General features: G+C 37.2%; 1 long non-coding RNA gene across 1 annotated transcript; it reads left to right on the forward strand.

Annotated features, from left to right (window-relative positions):
* Positions 1 to 4,164: 4,164 nt before the first annotated feature.
* On the forward strand, positions 4,165 to 13,622 carry LOC130453714 (uncharacterized). The gene is made up of 3 exons (XR_008911228.1): positions 4,165 to 4,236; positions 6,913 to 6,984; positions 13,570 to 13,622. It is a non-coding gene; the product is annotated as an uncharacterized LOC130453714 (long non-coding RNA).
* The last annotated feature ends 1,211 nt before the right edge of the window (positions 13,623 to 14,833 follow it).

Genomic DNA, 14,833 nt, shown 5'->3' on the forward strand with positions numbered 1-14,833 from the left:
AGTAAAATAATCTGTCTTCAAGGAGATTGCATTCTATTGAGGAGAGGGAGGATGGAAAATCTGTACTTCTACAGGTAAAAACCAAATGTATACAAAAAATATATATTTTTTGCACAATTTCACATGTATAATGATATTTCTTGCCTTCTAGATACATAGAAGATGGAGGTATAAGGAGGGAGAGCATTTGGAACTGAAAATAAGTTTTAGAAAAATTAAAAGCAAAAAATAGATATGTCAACAAAATAAGTCTGATGGTTGCTTTAAAGTACAGCTGCCACAGTCGAATGTGATGGACTTCTCTACTAGCAGCAATGCAATGATCCAGGACAATTCTGAGGGACTTTTATGAGAAAGAACACTATCCACATGCAGAGGAAGAACTGTGGGAGTAGAAACACAGAAGAAAAAGATCTGCTTGATCACATGGGTCAATGGGGATATGATTGGGGATGTAGGCTCTAAATGATCACCCTAGTGCAATTATTATCAATAATATGGAAATAGTTCTTGATCAATGCCATATCTAAAACCCAGTGGAATTGCTCATTGGGTACAGAAGGGGAGAGGGAGGAGGGGAGGGAGGGAACATGAATCATGTAACCATGGCAAAATATTCCAAGTTAATTAATTAAATAAAAAATTCCAAATAAGGAAATAAATAAAGTACAGCTGCCAAGTTATATTTTTAGTGTTTTTAAAAGGCTTTTTACCCCCATAGGGTGACCAAGGTTTACCAGAAGTAGCAGCAACTGGCCAAAAAAGGATTAAAGGGGTTCATCCACAGGTATGGAATCCTAATAATTATATTTGTCACTCCTGAGAGTTATCAACCAAACAGCTTGTGGGGAAAAGAATGATGCTTCAAAGGGTTTGTTTATTAACAATTGCCTCAGGCCTACTGAATTAAGGGTGCTTCTGCCTTCATGTAGGAATTTGAAATCAACTCTTTTTAATATGGCTGGTATGTTATTTTAAAAGTTGGCCAGGGGGTGTCACTATTGTTCCAGGGAATTACCCAGAACAAGTATCACTATTCTGAAATCAAGGAGTACATTTTAGGGCCTGGGTTTTTTGAATGAACAAAACTCTGAATAAAAAATATCATATCAGAAATTACACTAAGTGAGCCAACCGTAGGATATTGCAGGGCTTCCCCAAAAACATTAAAGGAAAAGTAATAGGTCATTTCACTTTAGCACCCACAGAATCAAGAGAAAGAAGGAAATCCGAACCCTTCTTATTCAACTTCTACCTGAATATGAATCCCTTCTACAGCATTCCCATTTTGTGAAACAAAAATGGCCACAGTGTGGTTATCAGGGAACTGTTCACAGCTGTGCACCTGAAAGATTCCTTCTTTCTTTTTTTTCCTTTCATTCTTTCCTTCCTTCTTTCTTTCTCTTTGTCTCTTCTTTCTGTCTCTGTCTCTCTCTGTCTCTGTCTCTCTCTGTCTCTATCTCTGTGTGTGTGTGTGTCTCTCTCTCGGTCTCTCTCTGTCTCTCTCTCTCTCTGTGTGTCTCTCTGTCTCTGTGTCTCTGTGTCTCTCTGTCTCTCTGTCTCTATCTCTCTCTATCTCTCTCTGTCTCTATCTCTGTCTCTGTCTCTCTCTCTGTGTCTCTCTATCTCTCTCTGTCTCTCTCTCTGTCTCTCTGTCTCTCTCTGTCTCTCTGTCTCTCTGTCTCTCTCTGTCTCTATCTCTCTCTGTCTCTATCTCTCTGTCTCTGTCTCTCTCTCTCTCTGTCTCTCTATCTCTCTCTGTCTCTCTCTCTGTCTCTCTCTGTCTCTCTGTCTCTCTCTGTCTCTCTGCTTCTCTGTCTTTCTCTTTCTCTCTCTCTCTCTTTCTTTCTTAAATCCTTACCTTCCATCTTAGAATCAACACTGTGTATTGGTTCCAAGGCAGAAGAGAAAAAGGTGCTAGGCAATGAGAGTTAAGTGCCCTTGGTCCTACAGGTAGGAAGTGTCTGAGGTCAGATTGGAACCCAGGACTTCCTATCTCCAAGCTTGGCTTTTTATCCACTGAGTCACCTAGCTGCCCTGATTCCTTCTTTCTTCAGAACAAAGAGTGAGTGAAAATTAATATTGTATTTACATACATATAGACCTATGGGAGTCATATCAGGGATGGGAAGAAAGCAGACTTCAGTCAGGTTTGAAACAGGGAGATGCTTCAAAGACATATAAAACACATGTATGAGAATGTACAGTTCTGGAAAATCAAGAAGAGAAGAGAGATTTGGAATGAGTATAAATGCAGCTTTCCAGCTAAAGTGAGGACATATGTGTGATTTGCCTGGATAGGGAGGAAGCAGGGAGACAGTCATCCCTGTCTGGCAAGAAGCATAGCATGAAGATGAGACAGTCAGTAGCCTGGAGTATCTTAAGAGACCATTTCCACAAGATTTGCAGGTTTGTACCTAACAATAGATTTATTTTTCATCAGCATCAAAGAGATCAAACAGACTCTTTTGTTTCTAACATGGAAAAATTGTGCACTAACTGTTGTCACTCTTCCATGACCATAGCTGGGAATGTAGATCATGTGGATTTCTGCAGAATGGCAGTGCTCAAGATAAAAATCCGGAAATTGTTAAAGATGTAGATATATGTGACTGTTTCTAGTTTGACTGTGCCATTTGACCAACCTGAAATTATTTTTTTTACAGGACATAAAAAGTAGTAGAAATTAACCATTCTGGAATGATTAGTTTGCTATAGCTTCAGCCTGAAAGCCAGAGTCTATTTTATTTCAGCCTAGCTGCCTAGTAACTTATGTGAAATAAGCAGTGATACAGATATACTCAAGGAAAATGAAAAGCCTCTATGGGGTCATCTTAAATAAATATTAATTTATGGGATAAATTATCCTCCAGGTATAGTAGCTACCTTTAACCTGCATGTGCAAGGTGAATGGAGGCTTATATTATAGGGTGAGAGGAGGAGAGAATCTATTTTCCCTTTCATGCAGAAACAGAAGAATAAGACCCACTGTCTCTTTGTTTATACTTCAATTCATGCAATCTAAAAATAGAGCAGGGAAGGTAACCTGAGCTGGAGCAGGCATGGAAGAGACAGAGCTGGGCAGTCTCACATTCCCCTGGAAGTCTGGGAATATGTTGGCTGATTTTCTCAGAGTGCCTTTCAGAGGTCATCTGTTGAATCCAGTTCTCTGCCACCCCCCATCTCTACTAGGCACAACTACTACAAATCTACAAATGGCTAATTATTCATGCATTAACTAGGGAAGGAGTAGGGCATGTCAGGGGGACAGAACTGGCTGTCCCATACACCCCTTCAACAGCTTCTTTATGCCACTAATATGTGGGTAAGAGAGATTTCCTGCCAACAGCCACTTATGCTGCCAAGAACTGGGAGGCAAAACATGGCCAAAGAGATGAGTCTGGAAAAGTAAAGAAGCAAAATGTTGTATTTTGTTTTGTTTTCTCAGAAAATAATTAATGTGTTTAAATGGCAAGAGGAAGAGAGCTATTGGCATTTCCAATATCAGGTGTCTTCTTAACCATGTTTATTTTAGGGTGAACCTAGTTCTTCAGGCCCAAAAAGTCTGCCTGGATACCTAAGAGAAGCTGGAACCCCAGGACAAAAGATTAGTTCCTAACATCAATCAATCAAAATGCATTTATTAAAAATCTATGATGTGTCAGGCACAGTCACATGAACCAGTAAAAACATAGTTTTTAGACTTGTAAAAATTTAAATTATTATCTCTGCATTGTATTATCTATGTGTCTCCTAAGGGACATAGGATTAGAAACAAATAAAAGTAAAAAATAATGAGCTTTTCAATTTTTGCAAGATGTTTCTGAAACATTAAGATCCTCTTAGGAGGACAGCTAGGTGGACTTAGTGAATTGAGAGTCAGGTCCATAGACTGGAGGTCCTGGGTTCAAATTTGTCCTCAGATATTTCCTAGCTGTGTGGCCCTGAGCAAGTCACTAGACCCCCATTGCCTAGCCCATAGTACTGTGCTGACTTGGAACCCATAGACAGTATTGATTTTAAGACAGAAGAAATAGTTTTTAAAAAAAGAAAGATCTTTTTAGGCAGTCACCAAGAAAGAACATGGATATTGACTAGGATCCCTTTGCAAGGAAATTGATGAAAAGAGTCCTCATAGAATGATAAGATTCTTTTTCTTTGATACAGATGGATCCAAGAATACCTGTTGTCCAAGATCCAAGTGATATTCCTGGTATCAGCATCCCTAGGGAGAAGGTAAGAATCGCTTAATAAGACACAAATCTCCCCAACTAAAGCTAGTGATGACTTTCTTATGACTAAAAGGAGGCCAACTATTTATCAGACTTAGGGTTTAGACCCAAACAGCCATCATGCATTAACAAAAGAAGCTCATCAGCAAGTAGTTTTTCATCCTCCCCCATTCTTTTCCCTCCCCCAGTATTATAGTATGTTGAGTAGAAAGCAAAAAGACTCTCACCAAAGGCAGGATTCCATCTGAATGAACATGTGGCTTAGGTTGTGATGACTTTGTTTTATGGAACCCCCAAATTTGCCTTCGTCCCTCGGGAACTTGCCTTCATTGAGGTCCCAGATTGACCCTTGTCTTGGACTAAACAATAAATCTTAAAGTACCCAGTGGTCTCAGCCTAGATAGAATTAGTAGATATAAACAAATTTTTATGTTCCCTTTTGGCTTGTAAATTTCTTCCATGGTACCTAGACCTCTCCCATGTAACCCAACCCTTCCTTCTTCCCTTGTCTCCATGTAAGCCAATCAATTGTCCTTCCTGTCCTTTATTCCCCAAAAGGTATATAAACCCCAAGTTCTTCAGTTCATTGGAAAATCCCCTTTCCAAGTGCATTTTCCCAGAGACAGTGCTCCCAGAGTCCCAGAGCTTGTCTCTGCGTGATATTTTGTGCATGACTCTGTGTGGTGGCCCTTAGGGAATCGTCTTCCTTGTCCTGATTAAGGATTTGTTCTTTCCAACTACTTTTGGGGGTTCTGTGTTTTTCAGGGTTCACAGCTATAAGGCCAGGGACTGTAGACTCCATTGATACTTTAGTTACAAAAGAAGTATGTTAGCCCAAATGAGTCCCAGGCTCATACCTCCCGAAGTACAAGACATCTTGTTACTCTGTTAAAGCAAACTGGCTGAGTGAAAAAAAAAAAAAGTTAACTATGTTCTTAAGATTCAGAAAGAGAGAGAGCAGCTTGATGGTCAAGTGGTTAGAGTCAGGCCTGGAGGTGGGAGTTTCTGGGTCAAGCCAAGCCCAGAGACAGAAAGTCCCAGGTTAAAATTTCACCTCAGACACTTCCCATTTGTGTGACCTGGGCAAGTCAGTTAACCTCCATTACCTAGCCCATACCACTCAAACCAATAGACAGTATTGATTGTAAGAAGGGAGGTGAGGATTTTTTTTAAAGAAGAAGAAGAAGGAAGATGATGATAATATGGGTTTAAAAAAAAAAAAGATTCAGAAATGCTCAAAACTGTTTATTGTAAGGAGAGATTTCCTGAACCCAAACTTTAGAACTTAAAGGTTGTAAAGTAAAAGAATTGAAGGAAAGAATTCATATCCAAGGGAAAAGAGGTTACATTGATCAATTGTGTACCAATTAAAATCCCCACTGAGCCTAGCCTTATTTCTGTGTTTAAGGGCTTTATCCCCCCCCAAAAAAAAGGCCATAGTGGTTTTTCAAAAGGAAAGAAATCATTATGGTAGATTTTCAGGTTTATTTTATTTTGATTCCTTTTTTTCTCCTTCCATTCTCAAGATGAATTAGCCTTTCAATATGTTCTATCTAGATCCTTTTAAAATTTCTGAGTATACACATATTGTAAGTTGCAGAAGGAGCAAAGGGTGCTTTTCAGCAGCATCTTGTTATGATACAAAGCCAGACTTCAGTGCTTTTTTTTCTACCCTGGGGCCATTAATCAACTTGTGTGTGTCTTGGGTGTCAGCCACACATTACCCATCAGTCAAGAAACTGTTGAGGAGTGATGGGACTTAATGGCTGGGAGAATGTGAAGAAACCTAAGGTGGCTCTTTTCCTAGTTTATGTCCATATTTATGAGTCCCATTTGCATGCTTTTCAAAAAACTACTGCCAAATACATTAGCCTTTTTTTCTATTCATGAATAAATAATTAAAAAGTTAACAAACATTCATTTATTTAATTTTTTGTTGTTATTAAATTGACTTCATTTGGAGAAATCAGGTATTTTTATTGCTTCGTGATGTCCTTTGGTGAGGGGAGGAAGGAGTTTTTTTAATAGGGGGCATTGAAAACTTCAAACCCATTTTATTTTATTTTTTTTCCAATTTCCAAAGAGGGAGATATATTTACATATCAGTCTTAAGACAAGTTCCCAAGTGTGGTCATTTATATTAATATATTATATTCAAACATTCTGTACTTTGTTAAATAATAATAATAGCATTTGAATAGTACTTTAAAGCGTGCAAAACATTTTGTATATGATATATATATTTATATATAAGATATATATATGCATATATATCTTATTTGATCCTCACAACAATCCTGTAAATTCCCATTTTACAGAGGAGGAAACTAAGGCTCAGAGGGTTTAAGTGATGCCCATGGTCATACAGTTACTATATCTGAGGCAGGATCTGAATCCAGGTCTTCATGACTCCACTCCTAGCACTCTATTCTCTGAACTGCCTAGGGGACTTACTGAAAGATTATTTATGCTGTGGGTACATTTTTATTTCTATAAAACATATGGGTTTTCAAATCCGTCCTCAAGTGTGTGCCCCTGGGTAAGTCACTTAACCCTCATTGCCTGCCCTTACCACTCTTCTGCCTTGGAACCAAAAACAGTATTGATTCCAAGATAGAAAGTAAAGGTTTTAAAAAAGTGGTTTAATGCTTAACAAAGATTTTTTTTTTCATTTCCTTAGGACATCCAAGGTCAGGAAGACAAGCATGACTTTCCAGAAACAACAGGAGCTCCTTGGACTACAGAGTCTAAAGTAATTTTCATTTTTTACATGCAAACCAACAGATATAAGTCAGTGTCATTTTCTTTGGGCCCAGTCACTGGCTGTCAAAAAGAATAGCTGCAGGGAGACTGCTAAACAATAACTAGAACATTCACTAATTTACAGCACTTAACCCAGATTGGTTTCAGAATATTCCCCTCTCTGAGTCTATGGATTTAAAATGAGGAAGAATCAAGAGACCATTGGGCCTTTTGCTTCCCAGGTAGTCCTCTGTAAATCCAGAGTGCTTAGTTGGATTAATTTAAGGATATTCAAAAAGATGCTAAAAACATCTCATTGTGAATAGAAACCAGGACACGTCTAGAATACCCCTTATCTTAGAATTTTACCCACAAGATTAATAGAGGTCATGTAGTCTAACTCTCTCCATTTACATATTAGGATTTTGAGAAACAAAAAAAGATTAAATCATTTGTTCATACAAATGGTAAGAAAAACAACTGGGATTTGAACCCACAAGCTATTATTCCAATTACAGTGGTCTTTCCATCATACCATGATGCCTCCACATTGCTTCCCTTTCTCAATTTCAATTAATTTAATGTTTTAACAGTAATTATAGCATGGCTCCACCCACTTAACCTTCACTCTGGTACTTAAATGTTTGCACCCTGACCCTAGAAGCTTTCTTTTTCTCATATAGAGATTATTGAGGGTTAAAACTGTGCCAGCCAGTTCACATCTACCATGCATGGTTTTGTTATCCCACTCCCTGAATACTATATTCACTCTGCTGGGATTGACACTGCATTTTCTTGTCCACTCAGATTGACTGGCTAGATATAATCTGGATCCTTCTTCCTCCTCATGCTGAATTAATTCTCAATTACTCTAAGCTACCTAAATTGAAGTTCACCTAAGAGGACATAATACAGCCTCTGGGATCCACACTGACATGTTCAATATAGATAATCCACAATATATATCATCCATATAAAATATCCACTTTTCTTTTGGGACAACTGAATATGTCTCTATAAACCTGTGGTCCCTGAAATAAATGAATAACTCTTGTTTCCACATTCAAACCAGTCCTCTGCACCCTCAAATTCTACTCGGTATATTCCATCACAAACAATTAGAGGCCAGCTTCCAAACAAATCTACTCCACTGATTCTAGTGTCAAGAAAATATCCTGACATTGTCTTATAGCCCAAGTTGGATAGGTAGAAAAGACTTCCAAGGCCATCTAAACCAATATGGTACCTGAACACGAATCCCTTTTAGAACACATCAACAACAAATCATCATTCAAGGCAAAACAAACATAGACAATCAATCAATAAACATTTATTGGAGCAGCTAGGTTGCTCTGTGGATAGAGACAGAAGGTCCTAGGTTCAAATCTAACCTCAGATTCTTCCTACTTGTGTGACATTGGGCAAGTCACTTAACCCCAATTGCCTACTCCTTATCACTCTTCTGCTTTGGAACCTACATTTAGTATCGATCCTAAATCCCTAAAACCCTAAGATAAGGGTTTTTAAATAATTGTTTAATTAATTAAACACTTATTAAGTACCTACTATGCACCAGACATAGTGCTATGCTCTGGGGAAACAAAAAGAGACAAACAATAATGTCTACCTTCAAGGAGTTTACAGTCAAATGGGGGAGATAACCTGTAAACAAATATGTACGAAGCAAGCCATATACAGAATAAATGGGAAATAATTAAAAGAGGGGAACACTGGAATTTTGAGGGGTTAGGGTAGGCTTCCTGTGGAATGTGAGCTTTAGAGCTTGTTATATTTATTGGAAGGTACTCCCAACCTGTATCTCCACCTAAATGTCCTGTCTATCAACCCTTCAAACTCAACATATCAAAGTGAAACCTTATAATGGAAAAATATAGTTGTGCGAATCTGGTATTCCTGGATGTCTTTTCCTGAGAATTTATATTTGTGTTTCTTTGTGTTGTATGTGAACCTAGGAAAGTCACATTCTAGGCCACAAAGGAACCTTAAAAGGGATTGGCAGTAATGCATCTATGTCACAGGATCAGCCACAGCTATATCCTAGACATTATTTTCTAAGATCTTTCCTCTACTATAGTATTTGTTGGTGTAAGAGATTTCAGGACCTTGACTGTCAGAGATTATAGGACCCTGATACCCAGACCTTGGTGGTTGTTTTAAAAAAAAATCTATTTGCTCAGCTATTAATTATGCCTTTGGAAGTATTTATGTTGATTCAAAAAAACTTAATCATTAAGTTTTTAAGTGGTTTTTGCTATTCCTAGACCAGCCTTAAATTACAAGTTTTCAACATAAAGTCTTATATAATTATACAGTTAAAAATTTGAGATGTTTAAGGATTCAGGGTAAAAAGAAGGGGTATTTTCTTGGCTGGTTACCATCCATTTGATGGAAAATAAATGGAGCTTAACCATGGGGGGGAGTACATTTCTCTATGTGGTAATCACAACCAGGAAGACAGAACATGATTTGATTTGGGTTTTAGAATGAGTCTGGGACATTTAATAATGAAACCAATCTGTATTCAACTGTCTCCCCCTGGCCCTAGCTATGAGCCATAGAGATTTTGGAATCAACACTTCAGTCAAAAGAACTCTCAGAGAACCCAATAGAAGCAGGAGGTAGATTCTCTTCCATCATGTGGCTCAGTGAACTTAATGTATTAAACGGTTTGATTTTACATAATCTACATTTCCCAGTGCACAAAATAGCACAGCCAAGATATTACCTTCTGGATTCAAAGCCAAAAAGGACTTGGTTGGATTCATTTCATGGTGGCCAATAAGCCTTCTTTTCCTTTATCTTTCTGAAGAAAGCTAAAAAAATGAAAACATTAAGAGTTTTAATCCACATCTAACACTGCTTATCTTACCTGATTTACCACGAAAATACTGAGTTGGAATCTGGATGTTCTGATTTTTCAGGTGATATGGGACTACCATGTCTTCTGGTACAAGGTATTGGGGGCTGCTGGGCCGAAAGGAAAAAACAAATAATGAAGTACCTATGTGCTTTATTGCACGTACTGACAGAGAACACTTATAAATTATAAAGGAAAGACCATAAATGTATTCTCATTGGCATTTATGAATTTGAAGGAAAATGAGGAATCTAAGAGGTAGACATGAGAAGGGAGAACGTTCCAGGTGGAGTCCTTAACAGAAGTAAAGTAGTAAGAAGGAAGAACTGAGAAAATACTGAGTCCAATTTGGGATATGTTGTATTTTAGATACTAATAGGACATCTAGGAGAAGATAATGAACTGAAGCACAAATTTCCATGGTCAAAAAGGACTTTTTGGGAATCACTAGTAAGTCCCCTGAAGGGACATAATAAACTAGTTGCTTCCACAGTATCCCTGAGAATGGATCGTTCAGTCTCTGCTTGAACACAAAAGTCTTTTTCAATTTTTTTAATTTAATTTTTTCCATAACTACATGATTCTTATTGTCTCTCTCCCCCCTCCCAGAGCTGACAAGCAATTTCACTAGGTTATATTTCAATTATTTTTTAATTTAATTTTGTAACTATCAGATGCTATTTACATTTTAACATCACTTAATTTATATTTAATATTGCTTAAACTAAGCAAATAAGAGTAGGTTGGCTTCCATAATTCAGAAATACCTTAGTTTTCTGACTGCCCCTTCTTCGTCTCCATTAATGACTTCTATTCTTCATGCCTCCTAAATGTAGGCATGCCACAAGGTTTTCTCCTTAGCCTTTCTCTTTATTTGTGTGTATGTACACATATTTTTATATGAGTTTTCTCTCCCTATAGGTTGTAAGTACCTTGAGGGGAGAAACCATCTTAATGTATTCTTCATATCCATGTGATTATTTGATCCTCAGCATTTAACCCAGTGTCTGGCATAGCAGGATCTTAATAAATTGCCTGTTTGTTGATTCTCACCACTGACATTTATATATCACTTTAAAGTTCTTATAGCACTTTGTATATCCTGTGAAATAGGTGCTAAAGCTTTTATTATTGTAATTTTATAAATGAGGAAACCTTCTCTTAGAGAAGTTATGTGACTTTCCCATAGTCTCATAGCTAATGAAGAGGACCTGGCTCTCCAAAAATCTGTGGAGGGATCCTAGTCACCTAGAGGGGAGCCAAGGACTGGGAAAAGATGGGGAAAGGGTTTTAGGACTAAGGAAGGGAACGCATATAGAAAATAACAGACAAGAGACAGAGAGAAGGTTGGAGTGTAATAGCTCTCAGAGAGAGAGAGAGGGAGGGGGAGAGAGGGGTCAGGAGGAGGATGGGAGGAGGAGGGAGGAGAAGGAGAGGGAGAGAGACAGAGAGAGAGACAGAGACAGAGAGACAGAGAGACAGAGAGAGACAGAAAGAGAGACAGAGACACAGAGACAGAGAGAGACACACACACACAGAGACAGAGAGAGAGAGAGAGAGAGAGAGAGAGAGAGAGAGAGAAAGATAGAACTTGTCCCCATCTGACCATTTATTATAACTTTTTTTAGCATTGGGGGTTTTCGGGTATCTATGGAACACCAGAAGTTTTACATAATATTACAAGACCAATTACAAAGAAGATAATGAACAGATGTTAGCGCAATTGTTCAGCCAGGTGTCCAGATAATTTGCAAGTCCTTCCTGACTAGTGAAAAAACTTCTGTCTTCCCCGAACCCTGGTCAACACTTTTTCAGATGTTAAGGGTATACAGATTCAAAAAGATCTGTTTTCAGCCTGTCTGCCAGCTGCAGCTTCATTTCTTTGAAAGTACACATTTTAAGCCCAACAATTTTACATCCAAACCAATGGAAAGACTCAGTATTTATTAACCATTTGAAATATTAGAAATATATCCATAAGTCTGATCCATGAACACTTTGCTCATTAGAGTCAGCTTTTGAATACATCTTTAATATCTTCATGATTCATTATAACCGAAACCCTTCAGCTAATAAGTGTCAGAAACAGTATTTGAACCTAGGTCTTCCTGATTCTAAATCCTAATGCCTTGCAATGTCTCCAAAATTTCCCCAGATCCACAGACTTAAAAACTTGGGGTAGTAGCACTAAGAGTGAAGTGAGAACTGTTCCTTCTCAGAAAGTAACTGGATATTTGTGATGACTTGTGAGGTAACTTGCAGTTTCTGGAAGTTTGTTGCTGGGAATAAGACCAGAAAATAAATGATAGAAAAGAAAAAGCCAGAGAGAGTAGTAGAAGCAGTAGAAACAGTGGTGGTAATAACAACAATGAGCATTTAAATGGAATGTTGAGTTTTGCCGATCACTTTAAAAACATTGTCTCATTTTATCCTCACAACAACCTTGGGAGGTAGATGCTCCAATGTTTCACATAAATATTTAATAGTGACCTGGAAATACTATCTAACCTTTGCTCATATATTAGTTATTTCATAATGAACATTTCAGTTCCAAAAAAAGACAAGAAAGGCTTGAAAGAAAAATAGGGCAGGAAATAAGAAGGGATAAAGCAATGGGTTTACAAGCAGGAAGATTCATATTCTTGAGTTCAAATCCAGCCTCTGACATTTACCAACTGTATACCCTGTTTGCCTCAGTTTCCTCATCTATAAAATAAAGTTGAGAAGAAAATGGCAAATCATTACAGTATCTTCTCCAATAAAATCCTAAATGTGGTCAAGAAGAGACATACACAATTGAAATCACCCAACAAAAAGGAGAACAATGTTCTAGAGGGCGGTCACTTTGAGGAACATAACCTTCTATTTCTCTCAAATCCCACTATGCATGTGAACATGTACCTCATCTACCAGAAGAACTAGTCATGGCTACAGTCTGCAGCTAAAATGTAACCAGCAGATGGCTTAAGAGAAAATGTGACTAATAGGCAAATGCTAACTAATACTTGTGTTATCCTAAGGATGATCATGGCACTGATGATGAAGAGACAAAAAAAAAGTGGGGAGAATGATATGGTAATTCTGGAGAGTGTTTAAGTATTAAGTTCATCCCAATAATATTTCTAGGTGTGCTTCCTAACTTGTACATCATAAGTAAGATATATCCTATAACTATAATGAACACTTTTATGGTGATATCCAAATCATTGATTTTCTTGATTTCACTGAATGAATCAATTTCATCCGAGTCCTAAAAACCAAGCAGAGGCTTTGTGTTTCTCATTAGCTATCATTACGTAGTACTTTAGGGTTTGCAACATACTTTATATGCATCATTACATTCAAGTTTCACAACAACCTTGTGTTTCCGAAAGCTTCTCGTTTGGATTTGAGCCTTTTGTGCCAGATCTAGATCTAAACCTCCATTTGATGCCACGTTCTATTTCAGGCATATACCCTAACATTCTAAAGAAGTATTTATAACCACACTGAGCCCTGTGTGAATAGAGCAAACACAGTTCTCGTATAAATAATTCTGAAGCTTTGGTTTTGTCTTCTTTTTTGAATAAACCTCAAAACCAGGACCTTGGTAGAGTTCAGAAAGATTCAAATCATGAATATTCTGTAAATAGCATCATTGACAGACCGACCAACTATGCTATCAAACTATTCTTGAAATTTTTACTTTTAATAGCTAATGAATTAATTTTCACACAGGGCAAAATTGGACCCAAGGATTATCAAGGCCTCACAGTAAGTGTACTAGGTTGGAAAATTTGAAATTTGGATATATAAGCAACATAGTTTTATGGTTTTGTGTTATTTTCCTGTCCTTTCCTTCCCGTCTTTCCCATCTCTTGCTCTATAATTTGTATCAAATTCCATGTTTTCTATCTCCTCTTAAAGACATTTTTAAATTTTATTTGTTTATTACATTAAAATACCCAGTTAACTCTCTCCCTCCATTATAGAAGGCACCATTTGACAAAAAAAGATATATGTATATATAAAACTAAGTCTTACTTGTTTCTATTTATTAGTTCTTTCTCTGGAGGTAGACATACACAAGTCATTCTTCAAACAATATTTCTGTTGCTATATATAATATCCTTTTGGTTCTGCTCATTCCACTCATTATAATTTCATGTATATCTTCACGTTTTTTCCAAAATTAAGCTGTTCATCATTTCTTTTTTTTTAATTAAAAGATATTTTATTTTCTAATTACACATAATAACAATTTTCCACATATGGTCTCCAAAATTATAAGATCTAAATTGTCACTCTCCCTCCCTTCTCTCCCACCTCACAGAGATGGTTTGATTTGATCTAATTTGATCTGAATTTTACATGTATTATCACTGTTCATCATTTCTTATGATGCATTAGTAGCCCATCACAATCCTAGGTCACAATTTGTTTAGCCATTCTCCAATTTATGAACATCCCTTCCATTTCCAGTTCTTTGACACCACAAATAAACATTTAGATTCTATAAGCAAGTGAGGAGGCAGCTAGGTAGCTCAGTGGATAAAGCACCTGGCCTGGAGTCAAAAAAGACTTGCCTTCAAATCTGACTTCAGATACCACCAACTGTGTAGCCCTGAGCAAGCCACTTAACCTCTGTTTGCCTTAATCCACTAGAGAAGGAAATAGCAAATTATTCCAGGATCTTTGCCAAGAGTGGACATTATTGGCATCCTGTGATCCACAGGGTCACAAAGAGACTGAATAACAAACATACTGAAGCAAAAATGTAACACTTATGCATGTTTGTCACTGAAATATGTCTAAGCCTTGCTTCTTCATTTTTGCTACCAATTAAAAATACAAATTAATTAAATCTACTTCCTTTACATAAGCTAGTTTTATTTTGCTGAAATTATAAAATCTGTTGATTTAATTTCTATTGATACTGTTAATATCTATATCATGAGTAAATGACACAATAGAAGAATAAAAAGCTATAGCTACTATCTTA

This window comes from Monodelphis domestica, chromosome 4 (assembly GCF_027887165.1).
Source record: "Monodelphis domestica isolate mMonDom1 chromosome 4, mMonDom1.pri, whole genome shotgun sequence".
NCBI classification, from domain to species: Eukaryota; Metazoa; Chordata; class Mammalia; order Didelphimorphia; family Didelphidae; genus Monodelphis; species Monodelphis domestica.